The following is a 14,634-nucleotide window of genomic DNA, read 5'->3' as shown; positions in this document are numbered from 1 at the left end:
AAAAAGTCAGTGCAAACCCTATCGAGAAAGTAAGAATAAAAAGAAGTCCACCTGATTTTGATTTGTTTGCGTCCTCCCCCCAACTCCTCGAGACGTTTTTCCGTTGTTTGTTTTTTGGCTTCTAATTAAACACAAGAGAACAAAGGTGTTCCCAGGTGTATCTCAGCACGCTACAGCTGCACGTGAATGGCCGTGCAAGCCCAAATTAATTCTTTCATGTACATTCTTCTTTCAAATACATATTTTGCGACAATAAAAATACTATATATAGTATATTATATACAGTATTTTAATGCATTCAGACATTGTTATATTAAGATCACATATACATGTATTTTAATGTACACATTTATATATATGTTCAGTCTCTTATACAAATATTTTTATTACAATCATGAGCCTAGTGGGCTTATGAAAACTATTTTTCATCATCTCCTGAAACTCTTATATCTTCGTCGCTTGGGGGAGCTAGGACGGCTCATCTGCATCCAGTGTTACTGTAGTGAAGTAGTCTTGATGCATGCTCAATCATCCAGGTAAGTAAATCTCCAAAAGTTGATTCTGTTCATCTGGACATAGCGAAAACGTGACGACGAAACGTTTCTCCCACAAAACGCTACGTCCAGCTGAACAGAATCAACTTTTGGAGATGTAGTGAAGTAGATTTAGGTAGGATTTTACGTGATGTCCGTGAATGCAGCACTAACATCCACACCTTCCCAGTTGATAATTGGAGGCCTTATAAGAAACAGCTGTGCTTCATTACCACACGAGGCATTTGGAATTCTTTTCCCATCCAAGGTGACCAAGAGCGGTTTGATTGCTTCAGGAAAGCTGCTCATTTTAGTATTGCCCTTTAGAGAGTAGTAAGTGGGACTGTTGCGTTTGTTATTATGTGGCATATAGTAGGGTGGACTTTGGCGACTGCTTCCCTCTGTTTTATTACAGGATTGTGCCACACTGCTGCTGCTGCTGCTGTAGCCTTGTTGTCATTTTACAAACATGTATGGACTGGCCTTGACTGACTCCTGGTTTTATGGTATTTTACTCTGAATTGTTTGATATATTTTAATCATGCTTTTTGTAAAGAACTGTACCTTAGGGTGTATCTGTTTCATTTATCTCTTTTACTGATTTGTTTTATGTTTTATTGCTTTAGTGGAGGTGCGGCCGCTTGTCATGGGGCTAGGCACGTAAGGTGGAATTCCCCAGGTTCATCCACCCATGGGTATTCTGCTGTTTCAGCTCCTGTGACTGAGAGACTGATTTATCTTCCTTGGGAGAGGAAATGCCCAGGGTTCAATGGTAAGACTGGTATAGGTATTGCCGCGTGGGTGGAAGAGGTGCAGGCCTGTTTGAGGGTACGACATCTTTCACTAAGCCCTTTTCATCTATGATCATCTAGAAGGCAAGCCCAGAGAAGAGACTACATATTGGCTTCCAGAGGAGAAAGACGATCACGAAAAGATTTTGACTGTTTTACAGGACCTGTATGGGTGTACTAAGTCGTGCCTTTCTGCAGGTGGAGTTCTTTTCAAGACGACAGCAAATTTTATTGTTCTGTATTTTGGGGATGAAATTCGATCTCGCTTGGAGACACCAATCACACTGTGGTGACTGGTGATGGCAGGAGTGGACAAAATGTAGTCCACAAAGCTACACTTTGGGCTGAGGGTTGTTGTTGTTACCTGTGTGGGGAGGGACAAAGAAGCACTCACGAAGAAAAGCTGAGCAGGGGGAGAAGAGACAACCGGAAGAGTTTTGTTGGGCTGAGGCAGAATAAGGGTTGTTCACCTGACCTGTAAATTGTGGATTTCTTACTAAAGGCAAGGTTCATATTATTTATTTATTTATTTATTTATTTTAATAATAACTTGATGCACTTGATTTCAAATAAAGATTGTTTTAAAAGCTAATGTTGCTCATAAATTCTTGTCCTCTGAACACCAGATCGGTTTTACAAAGGTGGTGGCAGCGTAACCTGTTTAATCCTCAGTCATCCAGGTCATAGTCGTTTTAGGCTTGAAAAGAATGTGAATGGACCTTTTTTTTTTTTTTTTTTTTTTTTTAAATAAAGATGTTTTACTGAAGAAGTCCAGTCGCCTTCTTTTCAAGCTCTTAAGAATAAATAAAAATCCAAGTTTTATTACGTTTCTAACACTGTGGAGAAAAGGATGGATGATCTGAGAATCTTATTTTAAATTGGAAAGAAACCCCTGTCTTCAGTTCCAGTTTCTTCAGTGCATGTCTGAAATAAGAAAAAAAAAAAGAAATGTGATCTGCTTTTGTTTTTGTGGATTTGTTTGCTTAGCAACCTTCAGTACAGAGAGCTGAATGCTAAACGCTGTACATTTTAAATAATGAGCCTAAGGAGCCTATTGCAGCTGCCATAGGGTGAGAGGCAGGGTGCACCCTGGAGAGGTCACCAGGGTAACAAACATATGCACTCACATTTACACCTATGGGCAATATAGAATAACAAACTAACCTAACCCCACTAATTGCGTGTCTTTGGACTGTGGGAGGAAGCTGGAGTACCCAGAGCAAACTCGCACAAACACAGGGGAGAACATGCAAACTGCACACAGAAAGGTCCCGACCAGATGGTAGAGTCAAACTCAGGACATTCTTGCTGTGAGGCAACAGTGTTAACCACTGTGCCACCCTGAAATGAAAGATCATTCAATTAAATTTTATTTGCATAGCACCAAACACAACAGCAGTCTCCTCAAGGTGCTATATGAAGTATTATTTGTAAAGTAGAGACCCTAGATTAATACAGAGAAAACCCCAACAATCAAACAACCCCTTTTGACCAAGCACTTCGTTTTTTCTTTGGACTGTTACTAATGCTTAAATGCAAAGTGGTGCATAAATAGAGTGGAAAAGGGTACGTGAACAAGAAACAGTCCATCAAGGGAAACCCCCAGCAGCCTAGACCTATTGCAGCAGAACTAAGGGAGGATTCCGGGGCTCTCTGTCCTGGTCGTTGTGTCCTTGGGCAAGACACTTTACTCTACTTGCCTACTGGTGTTGGCCAGAGGGGCCGATGGCGCGATATGGCAGCCTCGCTTCTGTCAGTCTGCCCCAGGGCAGCTGTGGCTACAACCGTAGCTTGCCTCCACCAGTGTGTGAATGTGAGAGTGAATGAATAGTGGCATTGTAAAGCGCTTTGGGTGCCTTGAAAAGCGCTATATAAATCCAATCCATTATTATTATTATTATTATTATTCATGGTCACTTAATCCAGCCCTAACCCTATGCTTGATCAAAAAGGAAAGTTTCAAGCCTAATCTTAAAAGTAGAGAGGGTGTCTGCCTCCAGAACCCAAACTGGGAGCAGGTTCCTCATAAGACGGACTTAAAGGTGGAAGCCTCTGAACCCCAATCTACTTTTAAATACCCTAGGAACCACAAGTCTAAAGTCAGAGAGCTGGTGACTGTTGTTGTGATTTGGCACTATATAAATAAAATTGAATTGAATTGAAATAATAATGAATTAAAACAGTCGAGCCCAGAAAGGACGTTTCTAACTTTAGAGAGATTGTTCAAATGCAATTGGTGTGTAACCTTTTATAATCTTCAGTTACCTTCATACATCAACAAATACCAATCATATTTAGGTTGTATGTTGAGTATGTCTATTTGTCACAGCTGAAGAAGGTTTTGCCCTCCTTCTGTTGAAAGTCTGGTTATTCCACTGGTTCCAAAGTTCTTTCGCAGCTATTTGAATCCAGGGCAAAAAGATATAATGATGACAAAATACATGGAGCTCATTAAATGAATCTAATAAGCAATGTCTCTCCATAAAATTGAAAAAGCAATAATAATGAAAAAATAAATTAAACCACTTGATTTAACTATGCCCATATCACCTCAGTTCTTTGATTATCCACTAATCTGCCAGTGATAACACTAGGCATGTTTAATCCTCACCTGTAAAGCATGAAACTGATGAGAACACCATATTTTCATGATGACATCTCACTGGGTCTTGTCTACATAAGCATAGTTGATAGTCCTACTGAAAGCAGCCATGGAACACAACCCTCCATCTCACAACTATGTGGATTCCAACTACATGCCTTTAGAAAAAGGAAATAAGTGTAATCTTTGTAGGAAAACTATAACAAAGCCAAGGTTATGCACCATTTAGTGTAAATGAAACAATGAGCTCTTTTGCTTTAGATAATCCATTTTGTTGTAGACTTTAAGTTGGGAATCAGGACTTATACTTTTTAATTTCTTTAAATGTACCTTTAAAGAAATAAAGAATTTAAGTACTTTTTCCAAATAGTTATGATACACTCTCTACGGACTTTGTGCTATTTTATTTATTTTTATCTTGGTGCGCTGTGTGGCAGACAGGATGGAGGACCCAAATGCAGCACTCATAGATGGACAGAAACAGAGGGTTAAAGTACACGGAGGGATAACAAGGGAATGGGACACAGAAGGAGAGCACACCTGAGAGTAATCAAACACAACAAGACCAGGGGAAATCCAACTAGACACACTGACATGGGACACAGACTACAAAGTAAAACAGGAAACATAACACATAGACACGGACTTGACAAGGGGATACAGCTGACAGGGGAGACAGAACTACCGTGGAACACAGAGACAAAAACCAAAATACTAAGAACACTAACACTGAAACCAAAAGACTAGGAATGATAAATACTGACAAACTCAAAGTTCAATAAATAACACAAACTCAAAACACTGGGTCAGTGACCCAGGACCGTGACACCAGAGACATGACACCAGGAACACAGGGGAGGGACAAAAACAGAACAGAAACCAAGAAACTTGAAACTATAAATAACAACAAAGAAATCCCGGACTATTAATAATTCAAGATACAGAACACTGGGTCACCGACCCAGGACCGTGACAATTCTAAGTTGGTCTTTTAAACTTTTCTCATTCTAACTGATTGGGCAATAGGACACTGTATGATCGCTGACGTCTTGCATTATGTCTTCTGAAGCATCATTAATAGGGTCATTTCCTTGCATAATTCCAATTCCTTACATACTATCTTTGGATGCGTAACCAACATGACGACAGGCTTCTATTCATATCCTACAACTTTCTTCAAGTTGTCATCTGATAATGTTGCATAAGTCAGTGGTTCAGTAGCAACGTTTTGTCTGTGCCTGTAGAGTGTAAAGCAGCTAACTCCTAAGTATGTTGCAATTTCTTGCATTCCAATAATTATTACATAAGACATCTGCTGTATCACAGTTGACCTCAATGTCCAGTCATGAGAAGTGGAAGCAGCAAGGTCTAAGATGTGGTTCTTGTCTGGTTCCAAAAGTAGTGAATAAAAAAGTTCAGCCAACCAAGCAGATAACTACAGAGGTGAAGAATCCACAAGGCAACTGTTTTAAATAAGCACTGTTATCTTTTGCTTTTTGGGAAGTTGTATGTAAATGTAAATGTGTAAAGACACTGATGAACACGTCATAGACACCTCAGCTTCACTACTGGAACTTTAACATTATGCACTCCATACTGTACAGTAATGCCACTGTTTTGCACATGTCTCACTCTGTATATTTATTTTATATATTTTATTTATTGTTTACTCTATTTAATTTGTAAAATATGTGTACACACACACACACACACACACACACAAGTAGAAAAATATTTAGTATACACATCCAGAAATGCATATACTATTATATATTGTACATATATTTATTAGTTTCAGATGTAGCCATTCTTGTATTTTGCTTGTTTACATTATTGTATTTTGCACAACTCTGTTGCTTGTGAAGCTCGCACACAAGAATTTCACTCACATGTGCTGTACCAATGTACCTGCACATGTGATGTGACAATAAAAGTGATTTGATTTGATTTGATTTGATTGCTGCTCATTTGCATGTGTAAAAATAACCCCTATTACATCTATATAGCAAGTAGCTCATGCATCAGACTGCTCTAAATACTCTGTTTCAGACTTTGGCTCTGTGTGACATCAACGAGAGCAAACATTTTTAATCTGATACGCAGCTGCACCCACCAGCTCTTCCAACTTTCTGTTCAGGCGTGGCAATCCATCAAAAGGAAGTTGGCCTGAAACTGGTCATTGTTGACAATTAAATATGGGGAAGCACCAGTGCCCAGTATAAGGTAACCAAGAAGGAATTTGAACTGTCAATCGTGTAAAGTTACTCTAGTGGAGTCCAAGTCCAGTATAAATAAAGTATGGAACTCCAAATCAGAACTAAAGGTTCTTGATTTTTAGGTTGGAACCCATGCAATGGACAGTACGCTTCTGAATATGGAACTGTTATCTGCTGATAATATGCAGACACTGTAATACAATCCTTTAATTTTAATGATCATCCTGTCTCATGCCATTAAGACATTTGAAAACAAATACAAGAACTTTAAAAAGGATTCCTAAATTGTACAGGATGTACAGTGTACAGTGGAGTGAAATTGCAATGGAGGTAATGTGCTCAGACTTTTTATGTGCCAGTAGCATTTTGCACAACCTGCAGATGCCTGATGGACGCATGGCTAACCCCACAGTAAAGCATGTTCCAGCCTAGATGTAACAAAGGCCTCAAGGTCTCAAATAGCTGCCTTGATAAAATAGGCTTTATTTTGGCTTACCGTCTCAAATAAAGAAAGCTAGATCTTACAACAGCTCTAACCTGGTTTTCAAGTTTAAGATCTGCTATCCATTTTAACTCCCAGATTAGCAATGATCAGTTAATGTCCTCCTTGCCATACTCCTTTTGTCCTCTAGGGTCAAAAATGACCCCACCTCATTTAAGAGTGTTTTTAAAGTACATAGTATAAAATCTTAATCAATTCTGTGTTACACCTTAGTTTTACTTAAAACCAGCACAACCACAAAATTTCCCTTCATTTTGCAATTTAGGGCCACCAGACCTTGTTTCCATAAAAGTATACCCTATTTTTGAGTGAAAATAAAATGAGACAATAAAATATTAAATTTTTTAGATTATTTTGACTATTTGACTAACCACAGAGTGGTATATGTTGAACTTTAATGAGAATAATCACACCCGCTGTCCTCTGGGGTCAAAACAGACCCAATCTGGTTTGATTGATACTTAAATAATATGCAGCGGATATTTCACCCACTTTTAATTAAAACTTAATTCAAACATTTTGACACTATTTCTTTATTCTATTTCAAATTTAAGTCTGATAAAACAGCAGTCTGGTAAAAAAGAAAAATCAAGTCATCAGTTATTGTCACGGCGGGGTGCGCCGGTGTGAGGAAAGAGGTAGACCCAGATGCAGACACGGTGGAGACAAAACGTAGTTTCAAAAATAAAGCGAGCCTTTATTGGCTGATTGCAGAAGAAAAAACAAGGAACTAGGGAAACTAAGGAGGCTATGAACACTGTGTTAACAAAAAGGCTGTGACACTCAGTGAAAAACTATAACAAAACTGTGAACACTGAGTAAACTAGAAAACACAGAGAAACAATGGAGTAAACCTATGAAAACTGTGGTGAGGTTATCAGACGATCTGACACTGACTGAGTGGAACACACAGACTAAATACACATAAGGAATGATCAAAGGAAGTAGAATCACATGGGGAAAACAGCAGACAACAATTAACATAATGACAGGACACGTGAAACTAAACATAATAAACACAAAACTCTTTCAAAATAAAACAGGAAACATAAGAAGATCCAGACATGACTTGAACTTGACAAACAAAGAACTTAGACATGAAACATGGCAGAATGTAACTAGATAAGCCGAAATTAAACTAGACTAAAAAGAATAACAAAACACCAAGAAACTCAGAATACTGGGTCACATGACCCAGGGCCATGACAGTTATTGAGATTATAGTTAACAACCAGAGTCAGTTGCTTTGGCAGAATATCACAGATGGGTATGTCAAAGTTAATTTAGGTAACTGTTTTTTTAAAACCACTTCAAGTTTTTTACTGGCAGCAAATAATCACATCTGTTGTCCTCTGGAGTCAAAAATTACTCTATCTGGTTTGACTGTTCTCCTCCTTGAATCGCTACCTTATCGTGGTGGAGGGGTTTGTGTGTCCCAGGGATCCCGGGGGCTATGTTGTCTGGGGGCTTTTGCCCCCTGGTAGGGTCTCCCATGGCAAATTGGTCCTGGGTGAGGGACCAGACAAAAAGCGATTCAGAAGACCCTTATGAAAAGGACATCGAGGGAACGGTTTACCCTGCCCGGGATAGGGTTACCGGGGCCCCGCCCTGGAGCCAGGCCCGGGGAGGGTGCTCGAGGGCGAGCGCCTGGTGGCCGGGCCTTAGTCCATGGGGCCCGGCCGGGCACAGCCCGAAGAGGAGACATGGGCCCATCCTCCCGCAGGCCCACCACCCGCAGGAGGCGCCATAGGGGTCGGGTGCATTGTGTGTCGGGTGGCGGCCAGGAGCGGAGGCCCTGGCGGACTGACCCCCGGCTGCCAAGACTGGCAATAGGGACATGGAATGTCACCTCTCTGGTGGGGAAGGAGCCTGAGTTAGTGCGTGAGGTTGAGAGGTACCGGCTAGATATAGTTGGGCTCACCTCTACGCATGGCTTGGGCTCTGGAACCAGTCTCCTGGAGAGGGGCTGGACTCTGTCTCAGTCTGGAGTTGCCCCTGGTGAGAGGCGGCGGGCTGGGGTGGGTATTCTAATATCCCCTCGGCTTGCTGCCGGTACGTTGGGGTTTTTCCCGGTGGACGAGAGGGTTTGTTCCCTGCGCCTAAGGGTCGGGGAACGGGTCCTGACTGTCATCTGCGCTTATGCGCCGAGTGGCAGTTCAGAGTACCCAGCCTTCTTAGAGTCCCTGGGGGGGGGGGGGGGGGGGGGGGGTGCTGGAAGGTGCTCCACCTGGATACTCTGTTGTCCTGCTGGGAGACTTCAATGCTCACGTGGGTAACGACAGCGAGACCTGGAGGGGCGTGATTGGGAGGAACGGCCTCCCTGATCTGAACCCGAGCGGTGCTTTGTTATTGGACTTCTGTGCTAATCACAGTTTGTCCATAACGAACACCCTGTTCGAACATAAGAGTGTCCATAAGTGCACGTGGCACCAGGACGCTCTAGGCCGTAGGTCGATGATCGATTTTGTAATCATATCACCAGACCTGCGACCATATGTTCTGGACACTCGGGTAAAGAGAGGGGCTGAGCTGTCAACTGATCACCACCTGGTGGTGAGTTGGATCAGGTGGCGGGGGAGGACACTGGACAGACCTGGTACACCTAAACGCGTAGTGAGGGTGTGCTGGGAACGTCTAGCAGAGGCCCCAGTCCGTGAGATCTTCAACGCACACCTCCGGCAGAGCTTCAACAGCATTCCGAGGGAGACTGGGGACATTGAGTCCGAATGGACCATGTTCAGCGTCTTCATTGCCGAAGCTGCTGCATTGAGCTGCGGCCGCAGGGTGGTTGGTGCCTGCCGTGGTGGTAATCCCCGAACCAAATGGTGGACACCAGAGGTGAAGGGAGCCACCAGGCTGAAGAAGGAGTCCTATCTGGCTTGGTTAGCCTGTGGGACTCCGGAGGCAGCTGACAGGTATCGACAGGCCAAGCGGAATGCGGCTCGGGCAGTGGCTGAAGCAAAAACTCGGGTGTGGGAGGAGTTCGGAGAGGCCATGGAAAAAGACTTTCGGACTGCCTCGAAGAGATTCTGGCAAACCGTCAGGCGTCTCAGGAGGGGAAAGCGGTGCTCTACCTGCACTGTGTATAGTGCTGGTGGAGCGCTGTTGACGTCGACTGAGAAAATTGTCAGGCGGTGGAAGGAATACTTCGAGGACCTCCTTAATCCCACTGACACGTCTTCCGAGGAGGAAGCAGAGTCTGGGGATGAGGGGAATGACCCGCCAATTTCCGGGGGCGAGGTCACTGAGGCAGTTAAACAACTCCTTGGTGGCTGAGCCCCTGGTGTTGACGAGGTCCGCCCCGAGTTCCTGAAGGCTCTGGACGTTGTAGGGCTGTCCTGGTTGACACGCCTTTGCAATGTTGCGTGGAGATCAGGGGCAGTACCTGTGGACTGGCAGACCGGGGTGGTGGTCCCCATCTTTAAGAAGGGGGACCGGAGGGTGTGTTCCAACTACAGGGGGATCACACTCCTCAGCCTCCCTGGGAAAGTCTATGCCAGGGTGCTGGAAAGGAGAGTTCGTCCGCTAGTCGAACCTCGGATACAGGAGGAACAATGCGGTTTTCGTCCTGGCCGCGGAACACTGGACCAGCTCTTTATCCTCTCGAGGGTACTTGAGGGCGCATGGGAGTTTGCCCAACCAGTCTACATGTGTTTTGTGGACTTGGAGAAGGCATTCGACCGTGTCCCTCGGGGTGTCCTGTGGGAGGTGCTGCGGGAGTATGGGGTGTCTGGCCCATTGCTACGGGCCATTCGATCCCTATACAACCGTTGCAGGAGCTTGGTTCGCATTGCCGGCAATAAGTCGGACTCGTTCCCGGTGGGTGATGGGCTCCGCCAGGGCTGCCCTTTGTCTCCGGTTCTGTTCATAATTTTTATGGACAGGATTTCTAGGCGCAGCCAAGTGGCGGAGGGCTTTCGCTTTGGTGGCCTCAGAATCTCATCTCTGATTTTTGCGGATGATGTGGTTCTGTTGGCTTCATCAGGTGAGGGCCTCCAGCTCGCACTGGAACGGTTCGCAGCCGAGTGTGAAGCAGCGGGAATGAGGATCAGCACCTCCAAATCTGAGGCCATGGTTCTCAGCCGGAAAAGGGTGGAGTGCCCTCTCCGGGTCGGGGATGAGTTCCTGCCCCAAGTGGAGGAGTTCAAGTATCTCGGGGTCTTGTTCGCGAGTGATGGGAGAAGGGAGCCGGAGATTGACAGACGGATTGGTGCTGCAGTTGCTGTAATGCGGACGCTGCACCGGTCCGTTGTGGTGAAGAGGGAGCTGAGTGTAAAAGCGAAGCTCTCAATTTACCGGTCGATCTACGTCCCTACCCTCACCTATGGCCACGAGCTGTGGGTAGTGACCGAAAGAACGAGATCGCGGATACAAGCGGCGGAAATGAGCTTCCTCCGAAGGGTGGCTGGCCTCTCCCTTAGAGATAGGGTGAGAAGTTCGGCCATCCGGGAGGGGCTCAGAGTAGAGCCGCTGCTGCTCCACATCGAAAGGAGTCAGCTGAGGTGGTTCGGGCATCTGACAAGGATGCCCCCTGGGCGCCTCCTGGGTGAGGTGTTCCAGGCATGTCCCACCGGGAGGAGGCCCTGGGGAAGACCCAGGACACGCTGGAGAGATTATATCTCTCGGCTGGCCTGGGAACGCCTTGGTATTCCCCCGGATAAGCTGGAGGAGGTGGCTGGGGAGAGGGAGGTCTGGGCCTCTTTGCTTAGGCTGCTGCCCCCGCGACCCGGCCTCGGATAAGCGGTTGAAGATGGATGGATGGATGGATGGATGGATGGTTTGACTGTTGATAAAGCATAAAGCATAAAAAATCACCCATCTCTGTGTTTCAAGGTTTTATTCAACTTTATTCCAACTCACTACCTGACAATTTCTGTGTTTTGGCATGGTAGGACACCAGGGCATGGGTCTTAGTGAAGGCAAACTTTGATAAGAACCAAGCCGTGTCCAAATTTGGCACAAGGAGGAAGCTCAGGTTTATTCCTCTGTACTGGTCCCGCAGTACAGCTTTCTTTTCAGCAGTTCCAGGCCAAGGGCATATGAAGTAAACAAGTTGTCACAGGTGGTCATTTTCTTTTGGAGACCTTCTCTAATGATAAGGGCAACTTGCGTGCCTGACTGCAGGCCAGCAATGTGCCATCATAGTCTAGCATGTTCCATGTACAGCTGGACCTGGCATCACATACTGCCCATATTTTTATCTCATAGTTCCCCGGTTTACTTGGAATGCCTGTAGTTGCATTCGATCCACCTTTCTTCATCTCTTGTTGTCCCTCCTTGTTTGTCATTGAGTTGGCTGTAGAGCTGGTCATCTACTAATTGGATGGTTGTTGGTTCAACCTCTATGTGCTCCAGTCTGGAGTTCTTACCAAGGTGTCCTTGGGCAACTTGCTGAGCCCCAACTTGGTCTCTGATGCATCCATTGGCATGTAAATGTTAGAAAGCATGATACATGGTGTATAACGCTTTGAGTGCTTGAGTGAGCACTGAAGAGGATTTCAAGTCATCAATACGAGACCTGGCATAGAGTATGTATTTAGGCCATGGTAGATTGTCTCTCTCTGTGACAGTGAAAGAAGGCACATGAGACAGTCACGCATCGTCTGTCACTGGGAACGATAGAAGACCAGATCAATATTTCCTCATATGACTGCATATATTCCTATACCTCAGCTGACTCCTCTTTCTTGATTGATTCTTCATCTTCATCATAATTGAAATGAAAGATGTGCAGTCTTCTGACACATCTTCTATTTCAGTTTCACATCCTGAAAAGTGAAGAAACTTCAAGAAGCCCAGTCATTATCTTTCCAAGCTCCCTCAACTACTATGTCTGGATGCCTGAGAGCTTATTTGAACATATTTCAAATTCCTCATCATCATCATCTTCATCAATTTCCTTCACTTTATACCTTTCTTCCACTTCTGCAGAGAAAGAAGTAGCATGGCGTCTAAATATTGGCTATATTTTCCTTATCTTCTAACCCTGGATCCTCCTCATCAGTTGATTCTTCCTCCTGATTATATTACAGGAAAATATATGCATTGTTCTTCTGGTCATTCCTTTTTGCACAACATGGTAAAAAAACAAATTAGCACGCAAGCCTCAAGTGCAATGTAGAGCACCTGCCTTCTCATTATACTGCCTGTTTTGTTGTTGTTATGACCACTGTTTGACCCCACACATCAATGATCCAAGATCAAAGATGTTTGAAAGCAGTATGGTGTGACAATATGACCCTTTGCACCACTTTGTACTGTCCTCAGAGGACAACAGGTGTTATTAGATTAAATTTAAAAATCCATAAACCAATAAAAATATACAAAACTTATTCTAATCATGCATAGCATAGTATTGAACAACTTATTTTCAGACCATTTGATGAATAAAAAACACATTTTGATGGCAAAAGATTTCTTTGGGGGTCAAAAATTACCCCAGAACAACAGGGGGGTTAAACCGAAATATAGGATAAACGTTCTTAATCTTTCAATTCAGATCAGTATCATTCCAAATGTCTCTTACTATTTAAGATTTTTAAAGGACTGGTACAGTTTAATATCTCATATGTTTTACATGCCACCTTAGAGGCAATGATGCCTTAAGGCAAGTTCTGCTGCTTAGAAACACTACAAATGTCGTCATTGTAGCTCTATCACCACACAGAAGTAATGAATGTACCCAAGTCACAATAAAATTCATGCAAACAAATGCAACTTGTTTTCTTCACAGCTATGTTAGATTTACAGAATTTATATAATTTCTGATGATATGAAACACAAAAGACCTTGATGATGAGCAAAGCAGGCAACTACCAACAATATGATCCCCATACTCTGCCAGGATAAGCAATGCATCTTATACAACACCACACAGTGTGGGCACTAACAATATATTCTCTACATTTCATTTAGTTTCTTCATTTGTCAGAAAGCTGGACTCATACTCCTGCTGCTCTTTATTTACATTACACTGGGCATTGTGAAGAGGAAACTGCAGCACCAGGATAGTTATAGTTAAGTAAAACAAATCTAAGAACTAGCTAAAATGATTTTGTGAATCTGGAAAACTAGCTAAAAATAAAATATTCTTAGTTTTAGTACTTTTTTTTTAGTTTGGATGCACACGTTTGCTGAAACTTTGGATGTCTAGAAGACTTTGAGTCAACTGATTTCACAAAATTGAATTTTTTTCTTAAATCTCTCCTATGGGATGTGCTTTCCACATATTAATACTTTAAAAAAATGATCAATCATCACATATCAAAATGGTTTATCAGAATTGGGTGTGCCCATTAGGGTAGTGGTGTGCCTCGCCTAGAATTATACGTTGCACAAACAAAGGCACAAAGACTGCTAAAACGTTGGTGTGTAAGTAGTGAAGCCTGTGGTGAATCGGTTTTGTTAAATCGAATCAAACATTCTGGCCAATTCAGCATTATGGAGAAAAAATGTGTAGGCAGAGATGGTTTGTTATTAGGCCCGTGCCAGATACCATCCTGAAAAACGCAGCCATGTTTTTTCTTCCAAAGCATCAGTGGAAACCTGTTGCATAGCAGGGAGGGAGGGAGATATGTCACTCTTCAAGTGACAAACTCCTTGTTACTCTTCAAGGAGTTTTGTGTGTGTGTGTGTGTGTGTGTGTGTGTGTGTGTGTGTGTGTGTGTGTGTGTGTGTGTGTGTGAGTGTGCTCGCGCGCGCGTGTGTGTACGTGTCACCTCCTGCTCAGCTCCTGCTCAAGGAACTACATCCGCCCTGTAGAAACTGGGTTAGGGTTGCTAGTGTGAGCTTGCCACACAGCAACAGCCTTTGGCAGAAGGACAGGATCTAGCAGGGAAGCCACTTTGTAGTGGTGTTGATGCTGTTTTAACTTTAGCCAGTTTTCATGGTTCAGTGAGGGCAACCAACTCAGCAGTGTGCAAGGCTTACATAAAGAAGGCAGAATAACCAGATTTAAAAACTCCATACTGTGTGAAAACTGCATAGCTCA

General features: G+C 43.6%; 1 long non-coding RNA gene across 3 annotated transcripts; it reads left to right on the top strand.

Annotated features, from left to right (window-relative positions):
* Positions 1-718: 718 nt before the first annotated feature.
* LOC113036641 (uncharacterized) lies at positions 719-1,916 on the top strand. 3 transcript variants are annotated; one of them, XR_003274470.1, is made up of 4 exons: positions 719-801; positions 949-1,039; positions 1,160-1,305; positions 1,406-1,916. It is a non-coding gene; the product is annotated as an uncharacterized LOC113036641 (long non-coding RNA). The 3 variants fall into 3 exon arrangements; XR_003274471.1 differs by having other exon boundaries at positions 751-866; XR_003274469.1 differs by having other exon boundaries at positions 753-1,039.
* The last annotated feature ends 12,718 nt before the right edge of the window (positions 1,917-14,634 follow it).

This window comes from Astatotilapia calliptera, chromosome 14, assembly GCF_900246225.1.
Source record: "Astatotilapia calliptera chromosome 14, fAstCal1.2, whole genome shotgun sequence".
NCBI classification, from domain to species: domain Eukaryota; kingdom Metazoa; phylum Chordata; class Actinopteri; order Cichliformes; family Cichlidae; genus Astatotilapia; species Astatotilapia calliptera.
This window is presented reverse-complemented; position numbering and strand designations above follow the sequence as displayed.